The 17,264-nt window shown below is 33.9% G+C and overlaps 1 long non-coding RNA gene across 1 annotated transcript; it reads left to right on the top strand.

Annotated features, from left to right (window-relative positions):
• Positions 1-683: 683 nt before the first annotated feature.
• On the top strand, positions 684-11,058 carry LOC141553060 (uncharacterized). Its single transcript, XR_012485268.1, has 2 exons — positions 684-1,291; positions 10,849-11,058. It is a non-coding gene; the product is annotated as an uncharacterized LOC141553060 (long non-coding RNA).
• The last annotated feature ends 6,206 nt before the right edge of the window (positions 11,059-17,264 follow it).

The following is a 17,264-nucleotide window of genomic DNA, read 5'->3' as shown; positions in this document are numbered from 1 at the left end:
TATAGATGACCTGTATTTATACACATACATCTATATATACACATATCTATTGTGTGTATTCACATATCATATTGTGTGTATTCACAAGTGTGCATATATGTATTCTTGCATTGTGTACATTTTTTTGCATGTCTATATAGTTTGCTTATTTATATATAATCGCCCTCATTGGTCTTTGTGATCTTTGAAAATCAGGACTGTCTGCCTTTTTTTTTTTGTATCCCACACCCCTTAGCAGAGCCCCAAACAGGATACTTAAATGTTTATTGACTGACTAAACAGATAACTAAGAAAAGTCTATGACTATAAAGTCCCCAAATAAGAAATTACTGGATATCTTTGGAGAAAAAATTTTTTTTCTGGTAGTTATCAGTGTTCAGTAGAAAATTTAGAAAAGAGGGAGAGGTGAATAAATAGGAGTAAAATAATTTAATATAGATGCTTTATTATTTCTTAAATTATTTTACTAAAAATGAGAAACCATCTAAATAAGTATAAAGAAGCCCAAATATATTGCATTTATATTGATTCCTTCCCCCCAAAATCAGGTTGTATTCTTAAAATGAAATAACTAAATATTATCATCTCAATGTTTTTAATATCTCCTAAGTTGTGATCTTTTGGTGTTCTGGAACTCAGAACAATGTTATCCATAGAAACAGTATTAAGAATTATGAGGAGATTCTAAATTCAGTATACAAAAGATCATTGAATCCATAATGGACCTAAGCCATGATCCTATTAATATTAGTTTAAATTCTGTGACCTTAGGGCTAGCATCCATGTGGTACAGACATCAAAATAAAACAGAAGAAGAAGTAAAGGAGGAAGAGAAAAAGAAGCAAGTAAAGGAAGGAGTAGAAGAAAAGGTAGAGAAGGAAGAGTTTAAAAAAGAACTTAAAGGAAATGTAAAAGAGAAAGGGTTAGAAGAGGAAGAAAAAGAAGAGGAGGAGGGGAAGGAAGAGAAAGTGGGTGAGCAGGGAAAAGAGGGGAAAGAAAAAAATCTGAAAGAGAAAAAAGAGGGAAAAGAGAACCAAAAGGAGAAGATAAAAATAAAAAAGAAGGAAGAGAAAGAAGAAGACAAAGGAGTAGATGATGAGAAAGTGGAGGAGAAACAAGAGGAAGAAGAAGAAGAAAAATGTTTCCTCCCTCTTTTCCTGTGTGGGGGAACATTTTGAAAAGAACAAAGTTTGTCTTGGGTACCCTCATTTCTTTGTCTCCATGCCTCTATTCCATCTCTTAGCATCCTATTCCAACAATTCCTCATCATGTCGCAGCACACCTATATTGGGTAAGTCTTCCCTCTCACATAGAACTCTGAACAAATTGAAGTTCCCCTGCCTTCACTGTAGATATTTCAGCTAGACAATAGAAGGGGGTAATCCAACTGAATTGATTCCTTATAACTTTTCCTAGAAGTATATTCATTTTGAAGTGACAGTTTGTTAACCTAATTAGATAATATGCATGATGATTATTATTTGTTCTTTGTTCTCAAAGTTGATGATTGCAACAAGGGGGATGTTGCCATGACATGAAAGTGAATTGGATTTTAGTGAGGGCGGGCTATGCAAAGTCATCAGGTTTACTTTCTCCTCCAGGGCCACCTGGATCCAGTGGTAAAATGTAGATTAGGAGGACTGGAGATGGCCCTGGATGCAGTGGCACACCTTGACTTTTTTCAGGTAAGATCTTTATCAAGTCTCATTTTGACTGAGGCAATGTCCATTTAGTGATTAGGGCTAGGCAAGAATTGAGGTGAAGAATGACCTTTTGACCTAGCCAAAAAAAAAAAAAAAATCAACTCCGGGTTTCTCGCCAAATCCGAAAGGCCAAAGTTTCACACTAAACCTAGTCATTTCCAATCTTCCTGATATATAATTTGCCACTGGAGGGAGCTCTGGAAGGAGAAAGTGAGATTGTTGACAGAGTATGACTTTCCATTTAAATCTAATACATTTGCTGGAAAAGGCATCACCTCCCCTTATATCACAGTCCTCTTTCAAGGACAAATCACAATCTCTGTGAGTAGAACTGACCCATCAAGGACTCAATTCAGTAAAACAGTTCTCCTTACTTCCTCTCTCCTTCTCTCCTTCCCTCCTTTTCTTCCTCCCTTCTTCCCTCCTTTTTTTCTTCCCTTCTTCCCTTCCTTCCTTCCTTCCTTCCTTCCTTCCTTCCTTCCTTCCTTCCTTCCTTCCTTCCTTCCTTCCTTCCTTCCTTCCTTCCTTCCTTCTTTCCTTCCTTCCTCTCTTCTCTCCTTCTTTCCTTCCTCTCTCCCTCCCTCCCTGTCTCCCTCTCTCTCTCTTTCCTTCCTTCACTCCCTTTCTTCCTTCCTTCTTATGAGACTGGAAAAAAGCTTTTTATAGGAAATGGCCTTTGAAATTAGGGCCCTGATTGATTCAAAGTGTATGCAAATATGTAATCATTATTGGCACCTGAAAGACCATTTCCAATGATGTCTTGAAAAGATTTGGAAATAAGAAGTCCCAAATGTAGATGAAGTTAATATTGCTCATGAATTGGTGTTGGGACCAACACCTATTATGCTAAATATGTTACAGCCTTCTCCTTATGTTACTTTCTTCTCTCTTTCTCTGATTATGTTCTCTCTTGGTTTTCTTCCTTTCCTCATGGCTCTTTCTTGGTCTCTTTATGAGATAAAAAACTCTGCATTTTATTTCTAGACAATCCATTCCTAGTCTCTCTCTTGAGTGTCAGTCCTAAAGTACCAATTGCCTCTTGAAAATCTTCATACTGATGTTTTGTAGCATCTCAAACTTACTATTTTGAAAGATGAACTCATTAACATTCCCCAAGCCACTCCCATCTCCCAAACTTCTCTATTACAATTGAAGTACTATCCAGTCTTTCAGGCATGTAGATTTGCAACTTTGACTCTTTTGACTCTTCTTAATTACGCATTTCACACATTCAATACCTTGACAATTATCACCATAACATATCTGTTGATTATCTGTCCTTTTGACTCCATGTTACAAAGCCTCTTAAGTTCAGGCCTTCATCATTTTTTGCCTGAATTCTTGAAACAATCTAATCAGTCTCCCTGTCTCAAATTCTTTTTTTCCATTCCAGTCTATTCTCCTTATAATTTCCAAGTTGATTTTTCTAAATCTCTTGTGTCAGCCCTAAATTTACTTTATAAATTCCAGTAGCTCCCTATTTTCTCAAAGAATCAAAAATACATTGTTCTCATTAGTATTTAAAGTCTTTATCAACATGGTCCCTTTCAAAAATTTTAGTCTTCTTATATATTACCCCTCTTAACTCATTCTCCCATACTCTTGCAGTGGTATATTTCCTTTCCTTATACAGTGAAACTCTTTCTTGGCACTAGCTGTCCCAAATTCTCTCCTTTGTTTCCTTTGAGACCAAATTCAAAGGGCATTTTCTATAGAAAACCTTTTCAGATCTCCCTCTCAACCATTTAGCTTCCAGTGTTTTTCCCTATAATGCATCCAGAGCCCACTATGTTTGTCTGATCTATATCTTGCCACTGGATCAAGATGGTTCTGGAAGAGAAAGTGAAGCTGGAGACTTTGCTCAGAATAGCCTTACTTAAATACAATTTCCTTGGATGTTATGGCAACAGCTTCCTGATATCGTGGTCTTTTTATAGAACAAAGGGCAAAGAGCAACCTCTATGAGAGAACTGCCCCACTGAGGACCCAACAGGAACTGGACAGTAGGACAACACAGCTCTTTGTTTCTTTCTTTGCTTACGTTTTTTTTTTTTTTTTCTAATTTTGAGTTCCAAATATTTTTCTTCTGTTCTTCTCCTCTCCCTTCCTGGAGGAGGCAAGAAATTTGATATAGATTATGCATGTGTGGTCACAGAAGACATTTCATATCAACCATGTTGCAAAAGAAAATAGAACAAAATTAAAGAAAAAAATTAAAAATATAAACTTTGATCAGTATTCAGATTCCATAAGTTCTTTCTCTAGAGATAGATAGCATTTTCACTATAAGTCCTTTGGAATTATCGTGGATCATTGTATTGCTGAGAATAGATCCATTTATTATTTTTTCTACATATACTTTAATTTGGTTTTTCTCTTTTATTTGCTTATAAGCCCTCTGAGGACAAAGATTATTTTTAATTTGAGTTGCTATCCCCATTACTTAGTACATTATTTTACATATAGTAGGTACTTATTTAGCATTGATTAATTGACTGCTTTTCATCTTTACTAGGAGCATACCATTGCCACCAGATTATTATTTTTTTTATTAAACAACCATGCACTCTTAGATACACACATGTCTAGGTACAAACTCATATATTTTTCAAACGAAAGAGAAAATCTGTTAATATTTGAAAAAAGAGAAAGGAACAAAATATAGCACTAATTCTTTCCCTATCATTGTGCATCTTGAGCCACTTTTGCAAAATTCACTCCAGGATACCCTTCTTTCTTCCAGGCACTGGCTCTTTAGAATGGAAAGCTTGCTAGAGGGGATGAAAAATTAAAGCTGGACAAATGAGGTTAGTGTAGTGTGACTCAGACCATAAAATGGAAGAATATGCCAATGCCCGTGTGATATGTTTCCCTTCACGCTGGCTGAGCCCTCTAAAGTCAGTCTATTGATTTCAGAGTGTCTGAGCAGGCTGAAGTGCCAGAGAGATAGGGAAATGTTGCCATCTTTCTAGCCATGAAATATTCTGCTGTAGCAACTGCAGTTCTCTTCCCTATTCTGTGGCATGAGGGATTTTGGTTCTCTCATCTATTAATTTGCAGTTACTGTTCGCAGCTGGATTACAGGAAATGTCTAAATTAAGTATGAAGGTCATTTTCTAGTTTTTGCTTCTTTAGAATGATGCATCATCAGTTACCTTCTGTAATTCAGAATAGCTTCTGCCCTGATGCCTACTTGTATGAATTTTGTCAGAAGAAAAACAAGTATTTGTACCACAGGGAGAGGCTGTAGCAACTATATGGCTTGAAGAGTAGAGAGAAGTTTCATCCTTCTAATGGGACACTGAGGTAACCTGCCTATCTCAAATCCACTGACTATCCCTTACATAATGGCACTCAGTTAAATTGTGAGGATTATGTGTCCAATGTGGACTGTGTCCTAATGAGTCAGAAAGGTTGAAAACAGAAATAGGAAAAGAAACTACCTTTTTCAATGATTAGATCAAGTCCTTTCTCCTTTCATGGTACCAGGAGCCCATCCATTCATTTCTCCTACTATTACTAGTAGTGAGAGTGGGTATAGTATTAAGAGTCGTCTTCATTGTGGTGATGGTAGGAGTATTATTGGTGGTGGAAGTAGTGGTGGTAATGGTGATGGTGGCAGGAGTAGTGGATATAGGTTCAAATTGTTAGGGAAAGGGTCAGAGCTAAAATATAGATAATAGTATCGTTGTAATGATGAAAGTAAGCATTGTTGGAGGTAGTGGTAGTGATACAATTGATAGGGCAGTGGCGGTGGTCATGGTTACAGTAATTATAGTGGTAACAGCAGCTGCAATAATGCAGAGTAATTTATTATTTCCAAAGGATTTACATATGTCATACATTTGGAATGAAGATAGTGAGTTGCTGTAGGCTAGGCAAATTGGGATCCCAGGGTCAAAATAGCCCTTCTGCTTGTTTTGCAAGCAGGGGGTTAAAATTTTCTTTCTTTTTTTTTTTTTAAGTATGATAAAACTTTATCGCAAAATATAAAAGATAACAAAAACATCCTTAAGGAAAATTAAATTTGTTCAAAAATGTCAAAAACCATTTTTAACTGCTGTAGCCCAGAGAGTATATTTTGCTTACCCCTGTCTAGTGGTAATAACATTGGGTAAAAAATTCAAAAATTGTGTTTTAGTCTGAGCCATGTTGCATACTAATTTGTAATCTTGAGCTAATCGATAAATCTTTTTTCATATCAGTTTCTTTGTCTATAAAATTGGAATTATATCTACATACATCATAAAGTTGTATAAAATTGTATATATAATATTATTCTAAAATGATTGACATGTATGCTTTAAACACAAATATAAGACATGCATATATTTATGTATATGTATATATACATATATATATTTATTATGTTTGCACATATCTAAAGAGGGGAATCAGTTTCATATAAATAAAGTCCATCAAAAAATAATGGACTCTTTAAACCTACAAAGGAATCATAGAAAAGACTTTTCCTTCTTTTTCTTTTACAGTTTAGGGTCATGGACAGAACATTCCATTCATTCACAGGAATTTTCTAGGGTCCATGTAGAAACATGTAATGGACTAATTGCTTTAGATAAGTGATTTAAGTTTCTTTAAAGAATCCCTGAAAGATGGTTAAATGCATGAAAATCTTATTTAATTGGATCAAACAACAACAACAAACCATCTAGAGGGGTAATTATTATTTGTGGATTACTTACTGTAATCTTGGCCCAGGAAAGAAGAAAAAAAATTATAAAGATATTAAGAAGGAACAAGAAATCCATGCTATATACAGATAATTCTTGGCTTGCATGAATTAACACTACACAAAATTTATCTTACATAAAGGATATTGAATGAAATCCACATTCTAAAAGACTAGCTATGTTAACTTTACTATTTAGTAGTTCTCTATCTTTACTCCTGTGGGAGTAGTCCAAGGCCTTCCATTTTGTCCTTATCAAAAAAAAAAAAAAAAAAAAAGAAGAAGAAGAAAAGAAAAGAAAAAAGAAAAAAAAATCACTGAAATAAAAGCAGAACACATGACTCAAAAAAAAGACCCAGCTCAAGTGCCAAAATAAGTAGGTTTAGAAAAAGAAAACTTTTGCTCTACTTGTCCCTGAAACTTGCTTGTCCAGCTCCTGGTACCTATCTTATGTCCATCTGGGTTCCATGCCACATGTCTTACGTTCTTTTCTGTCATTGGTCCTCCCTAGTCCATGTCAATGGCCCCTACATGGCTAGCCCACTGCTGCTTCATTCTTCCTCTCTGTTCAGACCTCTCTGTTCTGGTGCCATCTGACTACCCCATACCAGCATGTTCCTCCTCCTCTCCTCTGTCTCTGCCCCTACTCTCACCTCCAGGTCTTTAAATTGTATTGGGTATCTTCCCTTGACTGACACAAGACCTCTTCCTTTCTTCTCTTTTCTTCCATCCTATCTCCCACAGGAGGGGGAGCTTTTTGTTTGGGGTTTCAGGTTGTAGGGAAGAATTGAAGTGAAACTACAGACACTATCCCCCAATCTCAGAAAACTATCATTAAAAAATGAACCAGTAAAAAAGAAAGATCCCAACATTAAAAACTTACTATGGGAATAGGGAAGACTGGGGTTCATTTTCAGAAGAGTCTCTGTTATTCTACCCATATGAAATGGTTCCCTGCCCAGAGAGAATTTAAAGAAAAACTCAAAACAAGAATTTAGAAATCAAATAAGAGGCATTAAGAAAAAAACTAAAATAATGAAAATAAAAACCACTCAAGAAAAGCAAGATAATGAAAAAATTATCCAACTAAAAAAGGAGATATTAGAAAAGGAATCTCACATATGAAAATAACTAGTTGAAAATTAGAATTGGGCAAGGAGAAGCCAGTGAAACTATAAGAGACCAATAAATAACGAAACAGATTACAAATAATAAAAAAATTAGAAGAATGTAAAATATCTTATAAGAAAAGTAGATGTGCAAAGCAGACTAAGAAGAGAAAATGTAATGATTGGACTACTTGAAAGCTGTGGCTAAAAAAAGAATCTTAGCACAATAGCACAATAAATGATATAAGAAAATTATTCTGAAATAATAGAACATGAGGGGAAAGTAGAAATAGAAAAAAAAAAAACTGCCAATCACCACCTCAAAGAGATTCTTTGTGATAAACACATAGGAATAATAGTGCCAAATTTCCAATCCCCCAGATCAAAGAGTACATTTTGCAAGGAACAAGAAAAAAAAAATTGAAATAGGCTACAGATACATTTTTTTTTTTAAATCTGGAGGACTTATCATCAGCCACAATAAAAGACCACAGATCCTGGAATCATATATACCAGCAATCAAAACAATTAGGCCTGTGGCCAAAAATATCATAGCCAAAAAAAAAAAATCATCCATATTATTGAATATGAAAAAATAGACATTCAATGAACTCAACTTGTTTATTATTATTATAGCTTTTCATTTACAAGATATATGCATGGGTAATTTTTCAGCATTGACAATTGCAAAACCTTTTGTTCCAATTTTCCCCTCCTTCCCTCTACATCCTCCCCTAGATGGCAGGTAGACTGATACATGTTAAATATGTTAAAATATATATTAAATATAATATATGTATAAATACCCATAAAGTTATTTTAGTGCACAGGAAGAATCGGACTTTGAAATAATGTACAATTAACCTGTGAAGGAAGTCAAAAATGCAAGCAAACAACAGAGGTATTGGAAATGCTATGTAGTGGTTCACACTCATTTCCCAGAGTTCTTTCGCTGGTAGCTAGTTCTATTTATTATTGAACAAGTAGAACTGATTTGGTTCACCTCATTGTTGAAGAGAGCCATGATAACTCAACTTTTTAACCAAACCCCAACTCAATAGAAAATTTAACATATAAGAGCCAATATCAAAGATAATTTTCAAGGAACTTAACATGGACAATTGGTTTAGATTTTGTACATAGAAAGCAAAACTTTCTAGGAAAAATAAAAATAATAATATTGTTATATAAATGAGGTACAGAAGAAGAATAAACACAAAAAACACTAGATGGGGGAAGAGAAATTGTAGTTCTGAAAACCTATTCATATCAGGTATGGGTTGAATAGGCAATATTACATATATATCATGAAGAGTATAGTACTCTCTAAAATCAAAAAGAAATAAAGGGGGGATGGGTGGAGGGGGAAGCAAAGAGTAGGGGAAGAAGAAATTGGAGGAATCTTTTTATTGGGGGAGATTAAGGAATAGCAACACAATGGAAGGAGCAGAATCATACCAGAAGAGTTATCTGGGACAGGAAAGGAGAGTTATATACAAACTTAATAAGGATAAGGAATAGAATTTACTCAGGAAAAAATGTAGGGCTAGTAATCATTGATCTTAGACACAGTCAAAATTAAAAATTCAATCAAGAGAAAAATCTATATTGTATGTCAGCCATACCAGTGTTGTTTTAGATGCATGTTTAGATATGGGTAACTGTGTGTTTATATATGTCAGAGTATATGTAGTATATTTGTACACATAGTTCTATGTAGGCATGCATATAGATGTATGTATATGTGTGTGTATGTAGGTGAGAGTGGATTGTATGGGTATATGTGTATACATATGTATATAGGTGTATGTGCATACATGTGTGTACATCTATATATCTGAAGGTCGTAAAGGAAATTATATATGTATTGCATGTGTGTATATACATTTGTTTATGTATGTATGTACATATATGTGTATATTTATATGTTTATATAAATATATCTGTGCTTGACTATATCCATCTCTTGGGAGAGATGGGGGGAATGAGAGGGGAAAAAAAGAATAAAATAAAAAAGTGCATAGCAGAGAGGAAAAGAACACCCTATGAGGAAGCAAGGAAAAGATGGGCACTCACAAATATAACTTTTTTTTAAATTTTATTTTAGATGGAATTTGGATTTGAAATGGAAATTTATTATTTTATATTTTGGATCCTCCCTGATATTGTGCTGGGCACATGATAATGTTCTGTTCTGGTTTATTTTTGTTTTCTGTGTTTTTTTCGATTCTGTTTTTCCCTTGTTTTGTATTTAGTGCAATATATATATTTTTTAATAATGAAATTAAGACTGAAAGAGCATTAATGACTTGCTTAGCATCACAGAGCCAATAAGTGTATGGAGTGAATTTGAACCCTTCATTTCTCTAAATTCATCAAGCTATTTATTCTGATTTATGTGTATGATCACTATCATAACCATTATATTATTGTTATTACTATTTATTATTTCTACTACTAAATAATAAGTCATATACTGTCTTGAAAAATAATTAAAGAAGATTGTGTTTGTTTGTTTGTTTCTTTCTCTTTTTTTTTTAAATCTGGAAAACTAATAACCAATCCAAAAAAGATTGATACCAACCTGATTATGGAAGGAGATTCTGTTAGCTCTTCTGATGAATTTTTAAAAGAATGTGCAAGTGGTTTAGGATAATAACTATCCTAAAGAATATTTATATGAGGTTCAGAATACAGAACACAGTTAGCTGGTACCTAGAGTAACCTTGCAGAAAGGTAAAGGAGCTTTCTTTCAAATTTGTGAGAAAAGGACATTGCTTTTTCAAAACTTTTCTAGGATCCCTTTCTTATTCATGTCATCTGAAAAATATAAATAAAACTGAGTTAAAGTTAGAAGCTTAAAAGTAGAGTTTGAACAATATACACATTCATGTATGTATGCCCATACATATATATTTATATATGCTACATATAATTGTGTATATACTATATATGACACATATGGGATATATTTTGTTTATAAAATATATTTGTGTGTATGTGTGCGTGTGTGTGTGTGTGTGTGTGTGTGTGCGCGCGCGCGCGCGCGCGCGCAAGTCTTGACAAGCTGATGGCTGGTCCTGGAACAGAGATTCTATCCTATTCAATTGCTTTCACCTTGTTCCTTACCCTTGGGGAATGAAAATGTCAGGATAGATGAGGTAGCAATGGCTATGGCGCTTCTAATTTACACAATATGCAGGAGTCCTTTATGGGAAACAGTCATTTGATTGACAAGGACTCTTCTTTATTGATTGTATACCCTTCCCATGCCCATTCTGAAAAATAGTTAATAGTGATGTAGGAAAAAATGAGTACTTTTATAATTTATCCCTTGTCTTCACAGATGTTTTGCAGTAAAATTCAAGGTAAGGTCAAGGTCACAGAGACAAATGAGGAAGTTTCTCCAGCAGCAATGAAGCCCATCAGTTGGTGCAGATCATCACACTCCATTTACCACTGTACCCCTTTCCCTCCTATTAGCAACAACAGTCCCCTTTTAAGATCTGTTAACTTGATTAAAAAGGGCTTGATCAAGAGCCCTCCACCTAGAAAAGATTGACTCATCTATTTTCTTTGAGCAAAGAGTACTTAATTAAACATAGGTCATAGCACTTCAAATGATCTATAAAGACTTCATAGTTTTCCTGCTGACATTTGAAACATATTGAGAAGGGGATATGCAAGGCAGAAAAAGAAACAACTCTTGAATACAAATTCAGAATATTAACTCATGGGTAGGAATATACTATTCCTTAACAATGGGCTATTTAAATTAAGGTGATCAATTATTTAAACAACAACCTCCAACATACAAAAAAAGGAGCAAAACTCAGTTTGAAGAAAAAATTTACTTTTTAAAAATTATTTATACTGAGTAAAATAATTAATTTCATAAATATGTATTCATCTCTAAGGTCATATATTCCACTTGGATTCTTCATGTCATTGAAATGGCCCTGAGTTCTCAAAGATTAGGCCAAAATAGCATACCATTAAATATATGTTAAACTTCTGAAAAAACAAGTATAGACACAGTAAATGACTTTGTGAGAGTGAGTTTATCCAAGTTCCAAAGAACATTCAGGTAGAATAATCTTAAAAAGTGTAAAATCATGTATGGAATATATTCCACCAGTCAGCTCATAAAAGTGGATTCCTGAGGTATAGGTAGGCTGCAAGATATATACCTACAATTCTTACATCAATGAAATAATTGAACCTTCAAGTATAAATGAATAATAGTGATAACTAACAGCTACATAGCACTTTAAATTATGTATTTTAATTCTCATAAAATTTTATCAGTTGCTATTATCTAATTTAACACATTAGAATCTGAGGCCTACAAGACTAGAATAATACAAAATGAGTATTAAGTCTTAAAGGTGTAATTTATACTTTTGTTTCTTGACACACAATAACAATAATATGCATTACTTTCTTAGTAACAGCACCTGAGAGACTCTTAAGCCTTTCATTTAAAACCTTGATCTGCCATCTCTTTCACCCCTTCCAGCCCCACTCAACTACAATCCAAGCTTCTTGAGAGCAGTCACATGTTTCTAAATGTGTCCTTAGTGCTGTGTCCAGTGATTTGTATGTAGAATTTAAAAATTGCTTCTTTTAAAATTCATAATATAAAAAACTTCCCCATTACTCTGATGCTCCCTCCCTTTCAAATACACACATCTTTAAAAATAAATAGACAAATGTAAGTGTAATGGTAGCATTACACTTACATATATATATATATATATATATATATATATATATATATATATATATACCATAGACACAGAGAACTCCTATGAATAAAGTAACTTTCTAGTATGTCTTATTCTTTCCTGGTGAAGTCTTCACATTGATCAATTAGTAGATATGAGTCTACTCCTTTAGCATTCAGCAACTAGAGCTGATGATCAAGCCCTTGGATGCATATTCATCTCTGCTTTCTGTGTTTCATTCCTTGAAACTACTTATTGTTGGAAACACTATATTTTTGTCCCCGTAATACAATGTATCTTCCCCCTGATGGCTTTATTCAATTGTGTCTATACCTCTCCAGAAATAATGAGCTCTCTATCAAACTCTTTGATTGTTTTCTTGAGATATAGACAAGTTTTGGTCTAGCCAATTAACCAGATACTCTTTTATACACTCAGAAATTTCCCTTTGGTTTTGCTCCCCCATATTCTAAAGTAATGTAGGGTATGTGCAAAACATTATACTTTAACATCTAATTATAAATATATAATTTTATATTTATTATTTATATATTATTGCATATCATATATTATATATATATATAAATTATATGTAAATGTATAATTATAAATAATGCATCTTGCCTAAAGAATAAGATACTTCAGAGACTGGCTTCCAGTATGATCTCCTACATACTATTATTCTCTAAATCTCCAATATACATAGCATTATGCCAGCCATTTTGTGAGATTGTAAAGAAGGAAACACAAATTTGTACATGCATACTACAAATAATCAACATATCTATATCAATCTTCCTGTTTATAATCAAACTTAAAATGCACATTTTATTTAAGGCACAGGGGTCTTGGTGAAATATAAAGTATAGATAAAATGCAATCCCTGACTTTATGGAATTTACAAAGCAATAAAACAGTTAATTATAAAATATAGCATTACATTATAAATGTATGAACATTTGAGAACAAAGTATTACTTCTGATTCAAGGAAAAATATTATTTACAATCAACTAAATGTCAGAAGATCACATAAAGGTTATGGCATATTCGCTGAGGGGGAATAGGAGAAGGAACAAAGTTTAGGAATTCTGCAAAGATTGAAAAGGAGTATATATTTCATAGATTTATAGTTGGAAAGGAACTGAGAGGTCATGGAATTCGACCCCTTCATTTAAGAAATGAGAAAAGTAAAACTCAAGTTATAACTTGACTAGGCTCACAAAGATAGTGTCAAAAGTGAATTTGAATCCAGATTGTTTACTGTCAGAAATAATTTTCCTTCTACAGAGAATATTTCACTTTCTATTTTTTGAGCAAAAGAGATGAAGGAGGACAAAGGGTCAAATATAATATCAAATATGTGAACACAAGGGACAAGATAAATTGTGGTGAATCAGGAAGAAATGGGAAAGTCACATGCAAAGAAGGTTTGGCGAAATAATACATTAAGTTTGGGAACTATTGAATTTAACAGGGCTGGTAGAAAATAAAGGACAAAACTAAGCCCATTAGAGATGAGGGTCTGGAACTCAAAAGAGAATTTAGGAAAACAAATGCTGTTTTGGGAGTAATTTAGTTCAGAATATTTGAAACTTGAAGTGTGGAAAGGGGATTGCAATTGTCAAGAGGGAGAGAAGAAAGAAAAAAAAAAAAAGAGAGAAACAGAGCATCTACATTAAGATGCCTCAAAATGGATGAAAAGAAGATATAAAAAGCTTTTAGAAATAGCCAGAGAATATAGTGTGTCTGAACTCAGGGGTGAAGCTTATAGAAAGAAGGGCACCTGAGGATCAAAGGCATATGATTACGGCATATGAAGATTGTAAGAGAGCCATTTGAAGTTTAGTTAGTTTAATTACCTTTTTCATGAACAGGTTCAGTGAAATGGTAGAATTGAAAATTATAATGCAAGAGAGTAAAGAGAAGATGAGGAAATGAAAATATTGGACATATAATTTTTGTCAAGAAGTCTATTATTCAAAGGTTGGAGAGTTTGGGACAATTTATGTTTAAAGGGAATGGTAAAAGTCGTTTTAAATATATTTTTAAAAAATCTCTCAAATAGGGTTTGGCAGCCTTATATGCTTCTAAGAAACAACCAATCGAAAAGGAATGAATGAAAACATGTGGCAAGAGGAAAACTTGTTGAGGCTAGAAAAACAATCTGAAGCAATAAGTTATGAATAGTTCACAAACTGGTTTTAGTGGGTCAAAGGGAAGGATATTTCTGCAAGCACTCATAAAGAGAAATTAGATTATGAGAAATTTAAAGGAATGGATACCTAGAACCTGCACCGGGCTCCTCCCAGTATTCATTAGCATATTGATCTCCCAGAAGGTTTGGGGATTCTAATACTGTTTCTTATCAGCCTTCATGTAGTGCCCTTCTTCATTCAAGGTAACCAGTTGATACTTCCACTGTATCAGTTGTGAACTGATATTAATGGGCTGCAATAAAAGGAAATACAGTGAGAAGGTATATGAAGGAAGGAAGTAGAAAAAAAATATCCCCTATGTGGAGACTTTTTTTTTTTGGTTTTGTATTATTTCTGATGTATATACAGACACTTCTGGAGGAGAATGGAAGAGCAGAAATAAGTATTAAGTACCTACTATGTATATAGAATGTGCTAAGTGCCCTACAGATAACTTATCTGCAAATGATTATGAGAATTAAGTGATAGAGTCCACATGTTGCAATTGAGGAACTTGAAACAAACAGAAGGTATGACTTGCTGTGTCACATAGTAAGTATCTGTGTTTGGATTTGAACCACTTTCCCTTAATCTATTTGGGAATATCAGTATCAAATGTAAAGTAGTAGGCACAAATATTCCCCTTCACATGGAATGGGGAAGGGAGAGAGTCAAAGCTTCCTGGACCCACTAATCTCCTTCTGCCTTATCTGAGTTTATTACAAGTTCATTTTGGGGAAGAAGGATAGTCAATATATGAGCCTTAGCTGAGTTGACCCCTTTGAGGATTAGCCAAATCTGGCTCCTTTGAAGACTAAGTCACTGAAACTACAGACAGAATCAAGTATGTAGTCCAATTGTTGGACATCTTATGGGTCTCCTGATCTCTTTAAACTTACAAGGCAATAACTTAGCCTTTTCTGTCTTTACATATTGTTTTTACTTAAGATCAAGAAAGAAGTAAAACACTGGAAAAGAAGCCAAAGTCAATGCATTCAGAAATCCATGAAGGCTAGTTAGAAAATAGGACTCAGTGTCCTCAGTTACCAAGTCACCCATAGGCCCAAAATTGTTGTTGTATGGCCTTTGTTCCCCAAGACAACCATAACATCAGGGAGGTGATGCCATGACAAGCAAATGAAATTGATTTAACTTGGGGTGGGGGAGGTGCTGTGCAAAGTCATAGCCTTTTTCCTCCAGAGCTATTTGGGGCCAGTGGTAAGATACAGATTAGGATGACTGGAAATTACCTTGGATGCAGTGGGAGATCTTGGCTTTTTTAAGCGAAGGTATTTAACAGGTTTCAGTTTGATTAAGGAAACCATCTATTCAGCAGCAGTCCCAATATTCATGAATTCTGTTACTTTAGCACTATTTCAGAGGCTGAATTTCTTATGTAGTGTGAGGGTAGTAGGAGAGCTCAGAAAGATGCCTGTGTCCTCTCCACCATCTTGGCTTTGTCCCCAGGTATCAATTAAATTTGAAATAAAAATAGTACTCATGGTAATAATATTAGTTAAAGGAAATAACTGTACTAGATTAACTTTCTGGCGCTCTCAATGAAAATCTTCCAACATTCAGAGGACTCACATTTTATGAAGACATTAGATACTTAGTCTATCAATCTGATTTTACTGATGAAAAAAATACTTCAGAGAGGTTAAATGACTTCTTTCTGTCCACACAGGTCTTCAATTGCCAAAACAAATATACCATAATGCCATTTCTTCAAACATAATCCATTTCAAATTCATTATTATCTAAATGAGCAATTAATGATGAATCATTGATACAAATCTTTGTTTTCATTAATTTTCCAAAATATAAATCATAGAAAAATATTAAATATTTCAATACTCAAATAAATACAAAATAAATTAAATTGATATTTTCAGTCAAATTCTAGATACAGTGTATTAATACCACTTATTACTATTAGAAAATAAAAGCATTTACCCTGAAAAACTCTTTTGCTTCTCTACAAGTTTGTTCATGTGGAAGGAAAAGGGACATGTCAAGATACCTTTTCTTTGCTACATGTGAAACTGTGTTTCATAGCTACCCTGCAGTTTCCAGATGTCTAAAGGGCAAGGAGACTGTATACTGTTGAAACAAATCTGAGCACTTGGGGAATCTCCAATAGAGAAGTCCCCTGAAGGAAATGAATGTGTGGTTACACTTCTGTGCTATAGCAAGACACTCAGAGAATCATTTCACAATTGACAGTGACAGTGTGTTGTAATCTCTGTGGTGTATTCCACCAAGCACCAGGACAACTTAGAAACATGTACACGGAGGAATGTTAGATCCTGTGCATCCTTATTACAGAATCCTGAAGGACATTGAGGAATGAAAGAATAGCCTATTTTTCCCAATATAAATTTCCTGAAATCAAAAATTATTCTAGCTGAGAATAAAGACCAATTTTAATGGGCTCTATCATTTTTCTAGTAGTAATTCAAAGAACAAAGTAATTGTTAGGGGAAAAGAGTGGGAGACATTGTCAAGTAATGCACAGAAAATTGTTCTAAAAGACGTAATTTGATATGTTGGACAGTCTTTATTGACTTTTAAATAGCTTATATGAATTCAAAATGATACTAGTTTGCTTAAACAAATAGTGTTTTCCAAACAACAAAACCTGTAATAAACAAAGAATAAGAGAGAGTCAGCAGCTGCAATTTCATTGCTATTTGGAACTCTCAGACAAGGAAGCTCCATTTTTTTTTTTAATGTTGGTTGGCATTTCTGAAAGTTCTAATTTTAGAATTGCCTAGAATATTGAAAGTTAATGTGACGTATCCAAGATGACAAACCCAGTATGTTTCAGAGGTAAAAT

Source organism: Sminthopsis crassicaudata, chromosome 1, assembly GCF_048593235.1.
Source record: "Sminthopsis crassicaudata isolate SCR6 chromosome 1, ASM4859323v1, whole genome shotgun sequence".
NCBI lineage: Eukaryota > Metazoa > Chordata > Mammalia > Dasyuromorphia > Dasyuridae > Sminthopsis > Sminthopsis crassicaudata.
This window is presented reverse-complemented; position numbering and strand designations above follow the sequence as displayed.